This window comes from Catharus ustulatus, chromosome 2 (genome assembly GCF_009819885.2).
Source record: "Catharus ustulatus isolate bCatUst1 chromosome 2, bCatUst1.pri.v2, whole genome shotgun sequence".
NCBI lineage: Eukaryota > Metazoa > Chordata > Aves > Passeriformes > Turdidae > Catharus > Catharus ustulatus.
Window position 1 is genome coordinate 38,884,230 of NC_046222.1, and position 18,668 is coordinate 38,902,897.

At 43.7% G+C, this 18,668-nt stretch overlaps 1 protein-coding gene across 1 annotated transcript in view; it reads left to right on the forward strand.

Annotated features, from left to right (window-relative positions):
• Positions 1 to 15,936: 15,936 nt before the first annotated feature.
• FAT3 (FAT atypical cadherin 3) overlaps positions 15,937 to 18,668 on the forward strand; it is a 404,304-nt gene continuing 401,572 nt past the window's right edge. The window contains exon 1 of the mRNA XM_033052632.1: positions 15,937 to 16,051. The gene's annotated coding sequence lies outside the window, so the exon portion shown is untranslated. The remainder of the gene's footprint in view (positions 16,052 to 18,668) is intronic.

Consider the following 18,668-nt stretch of genomic DNA (forward strand, 5'->3'; position numbering starts at 1 on the left):
TACTTTCTCAGCCTTTATTTTGTGTGGAGAAACTTGTAATTTTGAACTCTACTGCAATCTCCATTGCATACCAGCAGCATAAACCTTTCTCAAACACAGCACACATGCATCGTTTAAAACCAAACATGATGCCTTTCATAAAAGGAGCATCTTTCAGCGTTGATGCTTGACCAGATCTTGTACCACGGCTTACACAAAGCAGCTGAAGCAAGTAATGAAATAGGACAGACTCCACAGTGGTGAAATAGCCCACCCACTTAGTTAACCAAGGGTTAACCACTCCCATCTGACTCAACCTTTTGAATGCCTTTTGAAGTTATCATCATTTGTGCTTTTGGCACTTGCAACAAGCTGAGTGCCCTTGGAGACAGCACCTGTGAAAACTGGTTTTTCCTAAGCAATCCTGATCCCAGCATGGACCAGATGATGAATTTTGGTCGTTTCCCATTCCAGATACTTCCACCAGAACAAAAGGCAAAAAATTCAACCTGAGTTCTAGGTGGAAAGGCTGAGATACTGAGTCTTGTTTAGCCTGGAAAAACGTGTCCTAACTGCGACCTTTCAGCACCTGAAGGGAGTCTACAAGAGACTATTTACAGGAGCAAGAAGTGTCAGGACAAGGGGGATGGTTTTAAATTGAAAGAGAGTAGTTTTGATTACACGGTAGAAAATTATTTGCCATGAGGGTGGTGAGGCATTGGCATAGGTTGCCCACAGAGACTAGGGATACCACACCCCTGGAAGTGTACAGTTCCAGGCTGGATGGAGCTGTCAGCAACCTGGTCTATTGGGAGGTGTCCCTGACCATGGCAGGGGGATGAAACTAGACGATCTGTAAGGTCCCTTCCAAACCAAACCAAATCAAACCCCTCTATGATTCTCTTCTGACCTGGTTTGAGTTCAGCCTGTCTCTTGTCTGACAGCAAGCATATGCTCCCAGATCCAGTTTGTAACCAGAGCTTTTTTTCACTGATTTATCGCAACACTGCCTGTACCTTCCAGAGCAACACTGCTTGCCAGGCAGCCCTCCCTCTTTGCTCCTGACACATGAATCCTTACCTTCTTTTTAGCCCCAAAACGAGTGAAATAGCTCTTGAAAGCCCATAAATGCTACTTGGTGTGCCAACTATGAAATCTCTGGGGTACATCTTGAAGATTTATTTATTTATTTTCACAGTGTCAGTCACACATACACAGGAAGAAAGAAATCCATGAAACAAGATTTTCCTGCATGCTGAGACTCTCTTGACAATCTAACAGCAGGGTGATCTCAATAGGGTTAATCTAAAAGGAAGCCACTTGTCATCAAGAGTAGGGCTGAGAAGGACCGTAAACTGCTATCAATCTGGTAGTACTTCTCATAAAAAAAGCCCCAAACCCACCTGCCATCATCTGGGCATCTTCATGGTGTGTTAAGGCTGCAACATGCTCTCTCAGACAGAGCTTAGACATTCCAGGCTTGCCTTTGGAAAGCAGCTTACCTTAATAGAGTGGTGTGATTTTCCTTGGTCTTGGCACTCAGAAAGCATACTGGGCAAGCAGAAAGCCTGTGGGGATGATTCTCTAGTGTTTGCATGAGATTTTTCTAATTTCTTTCTTTTTTTCATGCCTTTTTTTTTTTATGCTACCAGCTGCTTCATATTCTGCCACTTGCTACAGAAGAAGGCTGTTCCATCTTGATAGGATCCAGTTCAGTGCATAGACTTCACAAAATTGGAGACACAAACTGGTTTATTTTTCCAGTTTACAGATTTTGTTCAAAAACCCAGCAGCAAGTCCTGAGGCACAGTGTGCCAGCACCAGAGACTGAGTGATGCAGAGGTGATTTCTGGAACATCTTTTCCATTTATAATTCAAATCCAAAAATATTTTTATGACTTCCTTCTTTTCCTTCTGCTGTGATCCATAAACAGAATAGACATTCAAGCTGAAAATTGCTTAAAGATTCTTACTCATTCACATGAAAAACAAAGTTTTGAGCTTTCTCGGCCTAGTGTATTCATATCATAGCAATTTTTTCAAAGAAAACTGCCTGTTCAAATCAGATCCAAGATTTTTTTTCAGATTTACATAGGAGTGGAAAAAGTAGAAATCCTGCCCACTCAAGACCCCCATTGGGAATGGAATTTTAAAATAAATTGTGAAAAAAATCCAGGAGATCTATATTATGGCCAGATTGGTAAATATGGACAAAACATGCAATATCAGTAGGCAGTGAAACTGAGGAAGCCTGCTCTCCTAAGGATCTATGCTCTGCAGATGTACTCTTGGTGCCTTAATAACACTTGATTTCATGTTGTGGCCCTTATCCCAGGGATATTAACAGCATCTCTCTCATCAATCCACCCTCTGTTATATTAGAACTTGTCAAAAAAAAATCTCCTTGGGACCATTGCTAAATGTGATTGAAATTGCACAAGCCAAAAAAACCCAGGGGAAGAGAGTGACAGATAGATGCACAGAGAATATGAGCACAGAAGCCCTGTTCCAAAATGAAAGCAGACTAAAAGCTGGTGTAGTTGCATTCAAAGTGGAATCCTGCTAATTTAAATCGATCAGTGAACATTTCCAAGTGCACCAAAAAGCGCCAAAAGAACAGGTTGTTTGCTTATAAAGGGAACGCCTTAACCATTTAACTATCACTTTTGTCGACTGATGGGGAAATGCAGTGTTACGTGGGCAATCAGACGGGAAGTTCACAAACACTCTCTGCAGATTTAAAATATGCAGGAGCATGAGAGAGTGTAAAAAATGTAAATCAAAGGAACCAGCTCCTATCTGGATTGAATAAATGAAGGATCATTGAAAAATGACAGGGTTTGTGGGAAAACAGTAGTTAGAGAGTATGCTTACACATATGCTTGTAAGCTTATATACACTTCTGCTTACAAATAGCGCCAGGAATGTTCTCAAGCACTGGAAATCAGTCCTCTAGGCTGCTAACTTGTCAGAGAGTCCCTGACACTATGCATCCCAGGCCAAGTACCTTCTTCCAGCCATGGATTAGATGTTAGCATGGATCAAAGGCCAACAGACAGCTTGGTGGCAGCCTCCCAGCTTTATAAGGTTTATAAAGAAAAAAGTTTAATAGTCTGGAGACAGCCCAGCATGACAGCAGTATTCCTCCAGCTGATCTCACCAGCCAGCCTTCAGGGGAGGATGCCACATGCTCTGCACTGAAGCCCACTGCCAGACCAAAGGCTGCTGATGCTCCGGGGAAATGTGAGCACCACACATTGATGTCAGCACCACTGCAGATCATCTGACTTTGTGAGAGATATCATGCAGCTTGGAGAAGCACCTGGAGAGGGAGAAATGGGAAATAAGCATCCATATACATTTTCCCCCACCCCTCTAGCTTGAAGAATTTTTACAATAACAGCCCAAGAGGAAAATCAGACATCCCCTTGCTAGCAGCTCAAGCTACCACAAGGTCATCTTGCCCTTTGGAGACCTCCCCAGCTTTGTGCCCTGACATGCTGCAAGTGCCTCTTAAGCCTGAATAAACTCTAAGACAGGGTTTACCAGCCTCAACACTGGAGAACACCACCATGGAAAGCGGATTCAAGCTATTATGCTCAATTCGTTTTCTATTTATCTTCTTTTAATGGGCAGAATTTTGGGAGATAGGACAGCACAGACACACCTAGCACTGATGCAAATTCTCTCTCCAAATCTACTTCCCCACTTCTTGCACTTCTCCTGTAGGAAAATCCCAAATTCCAGGTCCCTTCCCAGACACTAAGCGTATCTTCTGAACCACAGAGAACTGCAATAACCACATCATGGAGCCACTTTTGTCACTCCCTTTGCAGACAAGACAACATGAAGTTCAGAAATGTGCATCTACCTCATCACTGAGCCACCAGCTTTGACCATCCACCAAGTGAATGCCCCTTTTTGATAGTGAGAAAACTCCCCCTTTAAATTTAACAAACTTGTGCACCTGCTCTGTGGTCAGGGATAAAATTCAGATCAAAATTAAGGTGCACAAACTCCAATAAATACTTGTAGGTGTAGATGATGTCCAGTTCAAACAGTGAGGAGATGGGGCTCTGCCCAATCAACATGCCTGTCCCAAGCACTGACTAAATCTCATCTCCTTTCCTATACAGGTTCTTTGTCCTTGAGGAAACTCCAGCCTTCTGGAATCAAATCTCTCTTCTACTCTCTGCCTGCCATGAATCATTCCACTTCCTCTCCTGTGCAATGCAGGACTATATTCCTGTCATCTGTCCCAATCCACTCTCTAGCTTTCCCTGATGCACTTGTGATCTCAGTTCTCCCAGCCTATGCTCTCTCACTGCCTATGACAATCTAACCTAAAGGTCTCACAGAAGAATGGGACATATTCATACACACTGCCTTCCCCATCCAATAATTCTTCTCATATGAGCATTTATTTTCAGTCTTTGCCCTCAACAGGGTGAAGCTTCACAGATATTAAGTCTTCTGGACATTATAGGTAATTTCTAAAGAAAAACATAAACCCACACATTGATAGAGACAGTCACTTGCTTTTTTTAATTGAATGATGAAGCTGACAGGAATGAAAGGAAATACTCCCAGCATCAATTCTATGTTAAAAAAGTAACTAGTACAGTAAGTGAGAGGAGCATGATAAGCAAGGACTATGTAAGGAAGTGCTTGAGTGGTGATGGGAAAATCTTAATCCTTTGCTGAAGGCATTTAAACTGAAGGGCTAAATTGCCTCCATGTTAATTTTGATGTTACCCTGTAATATCTCTGAGTGCTCTTTGGTGAAGCTCTAATACCTTTGCAAAAGTTAATGTTTTATATCCGATTAACTCAAATGGGTAAGATATGTTATAATGATGGCATGTATTTAAGAAAGACAGGGAAATTAATGGTATGGGCATAACTCCCCTCTACTGTTTTAGATGGAAAACCCATGAGACAAGGACTCTCCTGTTCTATTGCCAGCTCAGGTACAGGAAGCCCTCAGCAATCCACTTAAGTTCTTCTCTGTTTCCCAAATGACATAGGAAGGGAATATTTATCCTTCAGAGATTATACCTAACTCCCATCTTTTGAAGATAAATATCTTAATGTGAGGGCTGTATACTATTACGTGTACAAAAGCAATGACAAGAAAAAATACTGTATTTTTGAAACAGATGTTTGTATCAAATGTTATATACTGTATAAACCAAGCAAGCTAGAAATTGTTTTTTTCTCCCGGTATTGATTTCTATGTTGATTCTTTTAAAACATTGTCTGGATTGGCTTTTTTTAATATTTTTATTGTTTGCATCTATTTCAGACAGTCCTTTCCTTACCAAGAACAAGGACTTCATAGCTTCTGTAGCTATGCTTCACTCTGTCTTTTGAACCATGATTCTGTGAAAGGAAATGGCAATCCCTTATCTCTTTTAGTTTCAATGATGACTTTTCTTCATTCCTAGAGGAATACTTTATCATGATCTACAAAAGCCAAATTAAAAGGAAAAATACAGAAAATTATTTAAATTATTTCAAGTGATGAGGAGTACAAAATAACAAATGACTAAAGAGGTGAAAGTGTTGAAGCAGGCATTTTTCCTACACTCAATCTCACTGTAGAAGCATGCCTGGATTAATTCAAGGAATGCTGGAATCTCTCATCCCTCTCAAACTATTGGAAAGGAACTCTTCCATGCTACACTTGAAATGCTATGTTTTTCTAGCTTTCTAAAGGCAATATACAACAGAAATCCAGACCCCTTGGACTTACTGATTTCCAGGAAGCACAGAAAGGCCCTGTTTTGGTCTAATTTCTTCTAGGATAAGCAAAATCTCATTTTCTAAATTTCTTAGGCGTGCTTGACTTGATAAGGAGTCAATCTTCCTCTTTGACATAACTGCAGCTTATCTATAGGGCCAACACTATTAAACACCTCCTGCATTGCACTCCAGAGGTGGCTTCATGTGTGTGGTGAAGAGGATGATCCCCATCTACAGCTCATAAAGAGTTTTATATAAATGTCCATTACCCATGTAATGGCAACAGCCAACAGTTTTATTAGGCAATATAAAAATATATTAGGGTTATAAACTGTAATGCCTCAGGACAGAAGCCAATCAGAGGCTCTCAATTTAACCAGAAGAAACTTTCTGTTTGCAAGTTATTCCCTCATCATCTGTTAGGCTGTTTCTTGCCTCCATCTGCAAAACATCAGGAGACAGTCATGCTCAGAGCCAGGTTGTTGAATCCTGATGGGGTCTGGTTGGGTCCAGTCTAGAAAATCCCCAGTTCTTGTCACAAAGCATAATTGAAGTGTGGCACTTCACTTTATCAAATGATTGATCTCCAGTGAAGACCAGTCCAGGAATTCTCACATGAAATTCATGCTTGATAAAACAAATTTATAGATTTTTTTTTCCTCCCAACTTTTCATTAGTTTAGTTCTGGACATTTTCTTGCTATGTTCAAGCCCTTCAAGTACCAGATGAAATGACAACAAGCATTTCAGGTGGTGAAGAGGATATAACAGTACTATGAACCCTGCAGTCCAGACAGACACGGTCTTAGCTTTTGCCTTGGGATTCCAGTAAAATATCTTGGAACTTCTTTGTATCACAACACTGTATTACCAATCTTTAGGATGCACACAACTCTAAAAATTGCCTCCAGCTTTCCAATACACCCGCTGAGTTTTCCTCTTTAAGGCCACACCTCAAATGCCCGAAACACTTCTGTCAGGTTTTACTTTGTTTTAGCCTTTTAATGAACTTCTCATTTCCCCAGCAGCCCAACATGTGTCCCTCAAGTTTTTTTCTCATTTTCCCCTGCTTTCTCCTAATTCTCCTCTCCTCTCCTCTCCTCTCCTCTCCTCTCCTCTCCTCTCCTCTCCTCTCCTCTCCTCTCCTCTCCTCTCCTCTCCTCTCTTCTCCCCTCCCCTCCCCTCCCCTCCCCTCCCCTCCCCTCCCCTCCCCTCCCCTCCCCTCCCCTCCCCGCCCCTCTCCGCCCCTCCCCTCCCCTCTCCCCTCCCCTCGTCCCAAGACTGTTAGCTTTGTCCTTGTTGCTTCTCCCTGGTGTGTAGTTAATCTCAGGAGCTAATTGACATGTATGAAATAAAAGTGGCTTGACAACCTTACTGTGTGACTGTCACACACCCTTATGGCTCCAGAAGCCTTGTGGAATATATGGAGCAACTGCAAAGTTGCATTAAAGGCATTAAAAAGGCTTCAAATTTTGCTACTAGAAAGATGATTTTTCTCTGCATTAAAATATATTCCTTAATTGAGATTAGTGAGTTATTTTGTAAGGTAGCCTCCTAAATATAGCAAAGAAGCTCATGCTGCTTTCAGGATATGGCTTTCCCACGGGTTGCTACCTCTTCCTCTATGAGACAGAAATAGCCATAATCTCATCTAACAACCTGCTCAGATTGTAACACCTCTCTGTCTGAAAAAAGGCTGGTAAGGGAAAAGGATGGGATCTTTTTTGCGTGGGATAAGAGTATTGGTTTGTGTTGTCTTTTTAGGGGTGGCTGGGTGAAGCACATTTGGATGGAGAAAAGCAAAGAGCATCTGTTTTGCGCAGTTTGTGATGGCTTGGCCAGGTTGGTCTCACTGAAGATCACAGCCATTTCACCACCAAAAGCAAAGTGACATCAGTGAAGGGCTCTATTTGCAGTAGGTGCAAGTAACAGAAGTCAAACACACCGAGGGTTTCCCTATTTCACACCTCAATGAATCTTCTGCTTTATGTGCCTGCATACTGGTTTGCTGAGACAAGGCTTTGTTCAGTCACACTGTGCCTTACTGCCTCTGTCAGGCAGCCTGCTCCCAAAACTTCTGAATCCCTGTTTAGGATAGGGATCTATAAAACATTAAATTCCTGTAAGAGTTATAAAATTATGTTGCAAGAAAGGAGAAAAAGATTGAAAGAGACTAACTAGATACCAAAGAATTAATTCTACAAAGAGATAGCATCACTTCTCTAAAGTGGAAAAGATCTCAATTTGCATCTGAATAGAAGCCAGAGAATCCATTTCTGCCCTTGTGGCCCTGGGGTAAGAGTTGCAACTATGATTCAGTTTCCCAGATGGAAGTGATAGAGCTTCCCGATTTTCAGCGGGTATTAAACAGCCAACAATTAACCAGGTCCCCTTCTAGCTGTTGCAAACTGCCTTCCAAAACTTGCATCATCTGTAACTAGGCACTTGTACTTCCTTTGGATCTTCCCTTAATCCCCAGAGAGTAACTAACCTTCAGGGTGTAGGATGAGCAGCAACCTTTGCAGCTCTCTCCAGAAAGCTGGGAAAATGGTACCAGTAAAAACCAGAATCCTTCCCAAGCTGGATCATCTTCCCAGGTCTGTTGGGGACTTTGAGGAGCTGTGAGGCAGCAGCATGCAGTAGGTAGCAGCACTTAAAACACAATCACACCCCAAGATGACAATGCCATATTTGTCAGGATTGATTTTTATCACACTTTATCCTTTCGTTTCCAATGTTCTTTTTATTTTTTATGGTCTCTAGTTTCCTCTTCGTGTCCTATCATACAGTTGACTATTCTTACCTGTCTTTACTGAAGTCATCCAACACTGGCATATTGGATGTGCTTATTTGACCAGCAGCTTTCCGTTTTTTCCCCCTCTCTTTTTTATCATCTCTTTTCTGCTTGTTTTCCATCATTTCTGTTTTTTATCTCACTGAGTGAAAGCACCAGGGATTGCGGTTCAGGAATGACTCAGCTGGAAGCAGAGGGCAGAGGGCAGCATGCAAAGCCAGCACCAGAATTACAAAATGCACCTGACAACTTGTCATTAATGCGGCCACCAAAAGAGGGAGAGTAACAATGCAATCAAACAGGACTCAAATTCATGTCTCATACTCTGCTCATTACCAAGAAGGCTTTGAGGAATGACAAGTTTTTAATCCTGTAACTCTATTATGAGCTGATGCCAACAGGAGCTGTGATACAAGTTAAATTAGGATTGCTTGGCATGGTAACTGAAAGCCATCTCACCTGATGTGAGATGGCAGCTATGGCATGCAACCACAGATAAGTTGAAATTTGTAAATATATGCTTTCTAGATTTTTTTTAAAACCAGGTACCATGAAAGCATACAACAGCAAAAGAACCTGTGAACCCAAGTAAACATGATCATTACCTCCTGCTGAACTGTTGTGCACAGCCAAGCAATTCCTTCTGCTCACTTAAAACTAAGGGTTTGCTAAGTCTGTGTTATACTTCCTCTTTATTTTCAGCAGCTCAGTGTACAGCTGGTAAAATTTTTCTCTGGTTAGAAGCTTGATTTATAAAGTCTCTAGTCCTAAAACAGGAAATGACTATTTCATCCCCACAAATTTAGAAGGATTTTTTTTTGCTTTTATGTTCCACAAAATCTGTTTTTATTTCCTATAAAGGGTCCAGTCCAACTGCCATCAAAATCTCTAGGAATTCCCCTGACTTCAGCCAGGCTTGGTTCATGCCCTAAGGCAGTGCTATAGAAAGAGACAACACCTAATGAAATCATGTGTGCAAAGAATCAGGGAATCCCATACTAAATCTGCACCCCACAAACAGCCATGCCTAAGCTTAAACGTGCATTAAAATGGAAGTAGAAAAAGCCATTCATGTCTATCAAGTTAAGCACATGTTTAAATGTTTACTGGAGTCAGTTCTTTGTGCAATGAACAGTAAAAGCTGTACAAAGCTATTGTGGGTAAGATCAACCCTTCCCTCATGCTGCATGGTACCCTGATCCTTATAGCTTTCTACTGTCTGGCTGCAGAACCTTTCATAATTTTTATAAAATCATGTTGCTTTCATTCAATTCTGTCTCTTGCATTAATTAATATAACAGACTTTGATGGTGAACATTTGCACTGACCTCAGAGTTCTCCAAGGAGAAATCTCAGAACTATTTACTGTATCTATTAACAAAATTAAAGGCCCTTAGTCAAATTCAAACATCTAAAAGGTAAATCACTTTGAAATACAAAATAGCATATATGTTTATTTGTCTTAAAACAGAAGACAGACAAAAAGCGTTTCTGGGTTTGTACCACAGACAGAAAACTGAGGCACAGAGACAACCCATGATTCCTCTAAAATCTCACAAGATACAGGTAGAAAAAACAGGGAATCAAATTGCAATTTGACTGGTAAACTTGCAAAAATACATAGTTTCTTATCTTATGATCTCCAGTGACTCTGTATTTAATTTTTCAAAATGAGAAATCAAACTCAAGGAGGTTAAGGTAAAGGTCAAGAGCTACCTAGAAACCCGCTGGCAGAACTGAGACGAATGGAAACTTCTGGCTCTACACAGCACTTCCTTCCTCTCTCAGATCTGTTTCAATGAAATAAAATTTAAAAAAATGCAGCCAAAAAACCTGCTCTCAATTTTCTGTGAGCAGGGTTTGATACGTTAGATCCAGGCATCAAATGCACTATTACCCTGATGGAGGGTAAGCGCTCCAGCATCACCTCCTGTGATTTGCCTTCAGCTCACTGATGACATTGCAACCCTCTCTGACTGGCAGGTCTGTTCCCTGGGAAGGGAGTCTGTGGATTTGATGTACTCCTCTTTGAGACAGCGCTAAGCACAGCTGGGCTTGAATGAGACTGGGTTATGGCTGAGATGAGCAAAGTAGAGCAGAGAGAAAAGCAAACTTTATTTCAGTTAAACAGTCAGAGGTGACCAAGTCCTTTACAAATAGGCTGTCCAAAAAAGTGGTCACAGCACAAAGTCTGACAGAGCTCGGGAAGGATTTGGACAATGTTCTCAGGCACATGGTGTGACTCTTGGGGTTGTCCTGTGCAGGGCCAGGAGCTGGACTCAATGATCTCTGTGGGTCCCTTCCAACTCAGGATATTCTATGATCTGTTATTGCTGCATTCTTCAAATGGAAAAAATCAGACACACCAGATTGAAAGTTTCCTTTCTACATGGGATGATCTCACTCTGTGAGTTTAAGTCAAACCTCTGACATTCAGCTGCTAGAAATGCTAATAACTTTGTGCTGCAAGGCATAATCTGGCATAATACAAGGCAATACTTCAATATGCACTGTCAAAATGGATCTTTTGATGTGTGATCCCACTGTAGCCTCTAAAAGAGATGGAGATATCTGGCAAAACCCTGATCCAGTTTTTCTTGCATTAACAGATCTTTTTGGTCGAATGGCACCATAAGCTAGTGATAAGCTTTGTGCTGTACCTATCCCCTTAATTATTCCTGCAAACCCTCTGTTGCTGACAGTCCTGCAATGCCCTTGAATAACATTTGTGTAGGAATGCTGTTTCTTGAGGAAATGTGAAGAATGGCCTTGAAGCAAATTTCTGGTGTCGTCACCATCAAGCTGTCTTGTGCTGCCACATCATGTTTCTAGAGAAATCTTTGAGCACTGTCACTACTTGTTAACTTTCCTAACACTGCACTAGTGCTACTCACTGTCAGGAAAAGTGAGAAGAGACAAAAAAGCCACAAGAAATTTGCAGTGAGGTCCTTGGTATGACCAGGAGGCTGCCTCTCTACAAGGAATCAGATGGTCAGAGAAAAAACCACGTAGGGGATATTGGACTGTGATTTGTTCACATCAATCTTGAGGAGCTTCTGAATCAGGAGATTTTCTCTGTAAGATAAAGGAGAGGCTCTGAGCAGGAGATACTAGTGAAACTCAGGGAATTTGCAAAAAGCGATGAATGATTTTATATAATTTGGATGACATTTCAAATAATTGTTTTAATTATTTTAAATCCCTGTTTAGTGAAGTACTTAAGCACTGTTTTTAGTCTAACCATCCAGTACTAAAGCACTTTCAACTAATACTGTACAGAAATTCCAACTAAAACACCATTCTGTAAAAAACAGCCTCACAAAAAGTAACTTCAGTGCTGTACTTTTCACCCCTCTAAAAAGGGGAGCAAAAAAGAACAAAAAGCATTGTCAATTCATATGTGCAATAATGGTGTCTTGCTATGTAGTCACAAAGTTCAAAATTCAGGTGAGTATATGGAATATTTTTGCTTTGTGCTCATGCCTTATTCTTCCACTGCTATCTGCTACCCAGACCTTTAATTGGTAGCAAGCCCACAAAGGCAAACGTAGCCCATTGAATGCCTCTTCCTATGTTGGTGGTCTGTGGCTCTCAAACAGAAAGCAATTGCATGAAAACAAGCAATCTCTCACACTGAAAATCATTGGTAGTATACTGAATAAAGTTAGATTATGGATTAAGGAGCCAGTGAATTATGACTGATTACCTTTTCAAAGTAACTCACAGAGCAGCCCTGGGGGACAGATTGTATTAAAACAGTTCCAATATGCAAATAGTTTGATACTTTGAAAAATAGCAGTGTTGTTAACATTTGGCCTGGTGACGGAAAAGTGTATTAATTTGCCCAAGCAACTGTCGCTAAAACAGCGTATAAATAGCCCTTTGCATTAATTCAAAGTGAAATGTCAATGTTTCATAATTTATGATATTATGCTGAGATTAAGCTTCAGTAGCTGACTACTGGATCAGTTAACATCAGGTCTAAAACTTGCCTGCCTGTCTCCTGAACCTTGAATCTTTGGGAAAACCTTTCCTTTCTGCTTGGATTTATATTTATTTATACTAGCTGAATTATGTATGATAATTTCAATGCAATTTACTGAGTTAAGAGAATGTGAAATATTCAGTTGTCGCAGTGGTTTACTCACATCTTCTTGAATCTGACTGTCTTGGCAGGAAAATGAGGAGAAATTCCTGCTTCTCAGGATATGAGGATTTAAAAGCTGTTTCCTGCTCTCTATCTGTAGAGCATGATGACATTATTAATCAGACATAGAATAAGAGAATAATAAAATTATCAGAGTTGGAAGAGACCTCTAAGATCATTAAGTCCAATTGTCAAACCAGCACTACCAGTACAACCCCTGTATCACTAAACTACCACCCAGTGCCAGATCCAGATGCCCTTTAAGCACCTCCATGGATGGCAACTCCACCACCTCCCTGGGCACTCTATCAGCAAAAAGTTTTTTCTAATATCTAATTTGAATCTCCCTTGTTTCAGCCTAAGGGCATTTTCTCTAGTCCTCTCATGATAAAAGAGACTGGGTCCCTCCTCACCACAACCCCCTTTCAGGTAGCTCTAGAGAGCCAGCAGGGCCCCACTGAGCCCCCAGTTCTCGAGACTAAACAGGTCACCACCTTTCCAATACCATATCACAGAATGCTTGGATTGGAAAGCACCCTTAAAGATCATCTAGTTTCAATGCCACTGCCATGGGCATCTTCCACCACAATATGTTGTCGAGACCCTCATCCAACCTGTCCTTGAAGAATTTCAGGCACATCCACAACTTCTCTGGGCAGCTGTTCCAGTGCCTCACTGCCCTCAGAGTAAAGAATTTATTCAACCTGCTCTGAATCACCTTTCACATTGTGTAAATTTTACTGTACCTGACAGATACACAACTATAAAATGGTGATATGGGAGACAATACAGTTCTTTCTGCCCTAGTTATTCCTTAAGCATAATTTGAGAATTGCTCACCTCCTTGAGAAAAAAAAAAAAAAAAAAAAAAGATAACGAGATTGTTATAGATGAACAAAAATGTTATATACATGCAAAATGGTCTTGTTAATCAACAGAGCTCACTCCCTGCTGGAGGAAGCTCCAGAAGAACAACAGAAATCATTACCATGCTGGTAGGATTGATTAATTAGGAAAACAGCTTCTACTAATACTCATTAGCATTTATACATTGTAAAACCCACTAAATGTATGTGTAAATAACTTTCCTAAAGAGACAACTAAGGGTGCCTGAAGGGTGCCACATGATGTTACTGTTGTTTTCTGCTTCTGTGGGTTTTGCATTGTAAGAAATGCTTCTGCATTGGCTAAGAAAACCTGTAAGGAGCTGGAATAGGAAGAGAACACACAGAAGGCAAACTCTGAGACATGAGACAGGTTTGACATAAGAGCAAATGAAAACTCTATGCCAGGACATGTTTTCATTTGGCCAGACAGGGGATGGTGGAATATGGGAATAAATCCAGGGTGCTGCTACCAGGCATAGCATAGGTAAGGACTACACAACCCCTTTATAGCCTCAGGAAAACACCGTGAGGAGCAGGATTATCTCACCCTCCCAGGACTAAGATTTGGACACGCTCTGGCTCCGTTTGAGGAATGGGGTAGCAAAAGCAGACATGCTCAGAAAGCATCTGTGTTGGCCCAGATGCTATCTGTTAGTGCCTTTTGTTTCACAGTATGAATTTCTGGGTAGAGGACTTTCAAATAATGTGGTTTAAATTTAGAAAGTGACCATTCAGTTATCAGTGCAGTGGAAAATTATAATGAAATGGAGCACAGTAAGTCCCAAATACTGGTCAAAAGATGATCATCTGTGTAATCTGTGTTTTTTGGAGATCATGTGCAAAAATAAAGCACTATTTTTAGTCTGGGTTTCAGGAGAGTTGTGTTTAGTTCTTGGCTCTGCCACAGACTTCCTACATGACCTTGGGCAAATCGGTTTCTTTCTCAGTACCATCTGCAGCATAATACACTTTCCTCCCACTCTAAATTTGTCTAGTTGATGTGGATTATGGGCCTTTTGGAGTAGGACATCTCCTTGCTGTGCTCATTTAGTGAGTGGCACAGTGAGGTTCTGAACTTGTAACTTCTAAATAGCTTTTTAATGCACCAAGATCACCTTCCATGATCAGCGTAAATAGGTGGTGGGTATAAAATCATTAACTGTATTGCAGATTTTAGACAAGGCTGTGTTTTGTTACATGCTTCTATTATAGAACATTTTATTTCAGTTGCTAAATTTTACAAGCAGCTTTTGTATTTATTTTCCTTCTCCTTTTTTACAGTGCAGCCAATGGCCTCCTGCTTTGTGGTTATTATCCTGGTCCCTGTGATTAGCGTGGAGCTGCTGGTTGGTTTTGTCTGCTTACTTGTTTTTTCACCTTCACTCTAAATTACAGCAGCAAATTGCCCAGGGCATGAGTGGTTTATGGAACCAGTGATGCTGCCAGTCGTCACAGGGACCTTCTTACCTGTACCTGGGTTTAGCAGCTGTGACCTGCAGCCAAGTGGGAGGCAGGGACAAAGTGAGAGAACAGCAGACGAGAAAACAAACAAACGTAGCACCATTTCAAAGCTCTTGCAGAGCAGGGAATAGCTGAAGGTAGACATTATTAAAAAAAAAAAAAAAGAAAAAAGAAAAAAAAAGATGCTCAAGTTATCACTCTCTCTCTTGAATGAGATACCTGACCAGGCAGAGGCCTGGGCTCTACTTCTCTCGAAGGAAACAAACTGAACAGATGATCAAACAGGTGCCTCATCACAACATCCTATTAAAATAGCCAGACTGAGAACCTGGATAAAAATTCACAAGTGCAGAAAGCACTAAATGTATTTCCCATCAGCTAAAGCTGGAGGGACCGGCTCTTTGGACAGCTGTAGCTTTCGCAGCAGTGTCACGGCTCTCACGGAGCTCCGGCCACCCACCTGCGCTCAAGGCAGGCTGCGATCGGGCTGCCAGCGCCCACCGGGATCCCGTGTGGGACCTGGCGCTGCCCAGCGCGGGGACCAGGCTCCCCCGGCGCGGCTCCGGCAGGGCTCGGGGTGCAGGTGAAGCGCCGTCAGGGCCGGGGCGGCCGCCGGGGAGCGCAGAGCCGGCACTGCCCGCCCGCCCGGCGGCAGGACAGCAGCGGGGACCCCGAGGGCAGCACGGACACCGCGCGGCGCCCTGCCGGCAGCCGATGACCTTGGGCGAGACCCCGGTAGGACAGGCATTCCACGAGCGCCTCCTGGACCCCCCGCGGGCCGGGCGCGGGCGGTGGGAGCCCCGCGGCGGGCGGGGCCGGGGCGGTGGCGGCGGCGCGGTCCCTCCCCGCGGGCGGGAGGCGGGCGCGGGCCGCGCTCCCGGCAGGCTGCGCTGGGCTGCGCTGAGCTCGGCGCGGCGCCGGCCGGGGAGCGCCGCACTCGCCTCCTTCCTCGCCTCTCCACACAGCCCGGCGGCACCCAGGGCGGCATGGAGACCCAGCGCGGGAGGCCGCGGGGCAGCGCCCGGAGCTGAGCCGGCCGGTGCGTACCCGCCTGGGGCTCGGGGAGGGGCGCGGAGGCGATGGCGGAGAAACTTTCCGCCGGGCAATCTCGGCGGGGCGCGGGGGCTCCGGGGGCTGCGGCCGCCGCTCGGGCAAACTTCTGCGGCGGCGGCGGCGTCGCTGAGCTGTGCCCGTGTCCCGCTCCTCTCTGCCCTGCAAGGTGCAGCAGCGGGCGGCTCGGCTGCCCCGGCGCGCTTCCCGCTTCGCACCCGCGGTCAGCGCGGTTTTCGTGTTTCGGAAATTTCCTCGCCGCCTTTTTAGCGCTTTTATGTTGTAGTTTTTGTGGCGGTGGTGGATTTTGGGGGTTTTGAGTTTGGTTTTTTTTTTTAAAACTTGTGGCAGCGAGGGCGAGGGGGTGTGCGTGTGTCTGTCGCTGCTCTTCAGCTGCAGTTGCTCTTGGCCGAGCCTGGGGACTGGCTGCAGCTGCTTGGGCTGGGGAGAGACGGGTGTTACCCGGAGGACCTGCCTGTTCGTATTTCTGTCTGTCTGTCCGTCCGTCTATTTTCTCGTCAGTGTGTTCGGGAGGGAGGGCTCGCCGGCTCCGGAGCGGGGCGCGGGCTGGAGCTGGGGCAGCGCTCTGTCCGGGACAGCGCGGGCAGCAGCAGCCGTGTCCCCTCGTCCCTGCCGGGCTCTGCTGGGGCTGCTCTGCGGGCTCCCCATCCCCTCTGCGCGCCCCGGAACTCGGGCCGTGTGTCCGTCTGTCCGTGTGTGTCCGTCTGTGTGTGTGTGTAAGGGCTGGGGTGTGCACCCGGGAAGGGAACCTGCTCCGGCTGGCGATGGGTTAAACGTGGCACTCCCAGCTCTAACTTCTGCTATTAAGGGAAGTAATTCAACCTCTCCTGCCCACTTTTTGAATCCCACTGGATTATTTGCAGGAGGGAAAGAGAGCCGCAGTGCCCCAAGGAATGCATCAGTGGGTGTCTTTTACCTTTTTAATTTTTTTTTTATTACTATTTTTCATGGTGGCTTAGTGCCCTTGCTTTGTTGTTGGGAGGATTAAGCGTTGCCGAGTGTCCTTAGTCCCAGATTCAATTAAAATAAATACAAGTACATGGGACATAAAGGGAAGTCAGCACTGACATCCCGGCAGAGGCACTAAAGCATCAAGTTTGGTTAAAAGGAAGGGATTCGAGGAAGTGAATGCTTCTGTTCATACTGATTTGCTTTCCCTTTGCAGTGCTGTCAGACAGCTTAAAAAGAAGTGTATCTTTTGATCAGGGTTTGTGTGTTCTTTACCAACTTCTGTCCAACAGAAAGAAGTCCTCTGCACAGGTGTTACAACTTACCTCTCATTTAGCAAATGCTTTATGGAATTTGGTTTGAGTTTTCAGTGAAGGAATTAAAGATCAGGAGAGGATGCACTATGAGGAATGCAGAGCACAGTTGCTGCAGCACTCTGCTTGCTGCCTGGATGTTCTGCTTGCACTGAGGACTCGTTCCTGGTCTGGAGCAGTTGTGGGAGGGTATAAGCATTAGCTGGGAAAGCAGAACAAGGCAGAATAGCCTGGCTAGTACTTGTCTGTCTCTTCCTGCTGACATTCAGAGGGCTGCTCCTTCAAGTTAAAAAAAAATTCCTTTTGTTGATTGGAGAGGACTTGGTGCTGGGTCAAGGAGAGAAGGAGTGATCCCTCCAGATCTAGCTTGCTGTTGCAGAGTGCTATGGAGAAAGAGCTTGCAGGTGTAATCGTTGTGTTCCAAAAAACGCTGGAATCTTGTTGAGAGAGCCAAACAGGAGACAATGTACTGCAGGACTTCAAACTATGGATATCCCTCTGTCTGATCCTTTGGTGGTGCTAGTGTTGTGGAAAATCAGCAGGTTGGCTGTGCTTATCTTGATGCAGTAAATCATAGTTTTACCTACTTTTGTTCCTGTTTATTTTTAAGCTTGATTCTTAACATAGCATCTCTTGGCATTGTAATGACTGTGCTCCGTAGGATCACGTGTAGGATGGTTCCTGAGCTGTGTGTTCTTATCCTGTGTGCTGGACAGTGATGGGGTATAGTCCCCCCAGGTTCCCTAAATGCTGACTTGCTCCCTTTCTCACATGAGGGACTTTTGTTCCACCAGGTTATGTTGTTGTGGCCCCTACTGTGTTGCACTACTACTGATGTACTCTGATTGATGGATTTTGTCACATACAATGAAATGAACAATTAGCAGGTAGTTAGGGTGTTTAGCCATTGCTTGTTAGGAGCAGTTTGTAGGTGCTGTTCCAGTACAGATATATTTCTGTGCTATGTTCTAAAATGTCTTCTGACACATGCCAACTGCAGTCATACAGCTTGTATTTACAGGCAGGTTTTTGTGAAGGACAGGAAGTTGGTTAGGAAAAGGTTTGTTTAAGAATGTTGTGCCAGTGTGTAACATCATGCTTCTGGATGAAGGTTTGAATTCCTTACAGTTCAGCAGTGTCTTAAATTTTCTAACTGTTTGATGAGTATTTGCTTGCTTATGTGAAGGGTTTCATGACTTCTGCCTGCAGTTCATAACACAAAAGCTCTTGGCACTGTTAAGACCCTTATTGTGCTGGCTGGAAGTTCCAAGGCAGAATGGGCAGGAACTCAAAATTGCTGTGACAGAGGTGAAATCCTGGCTA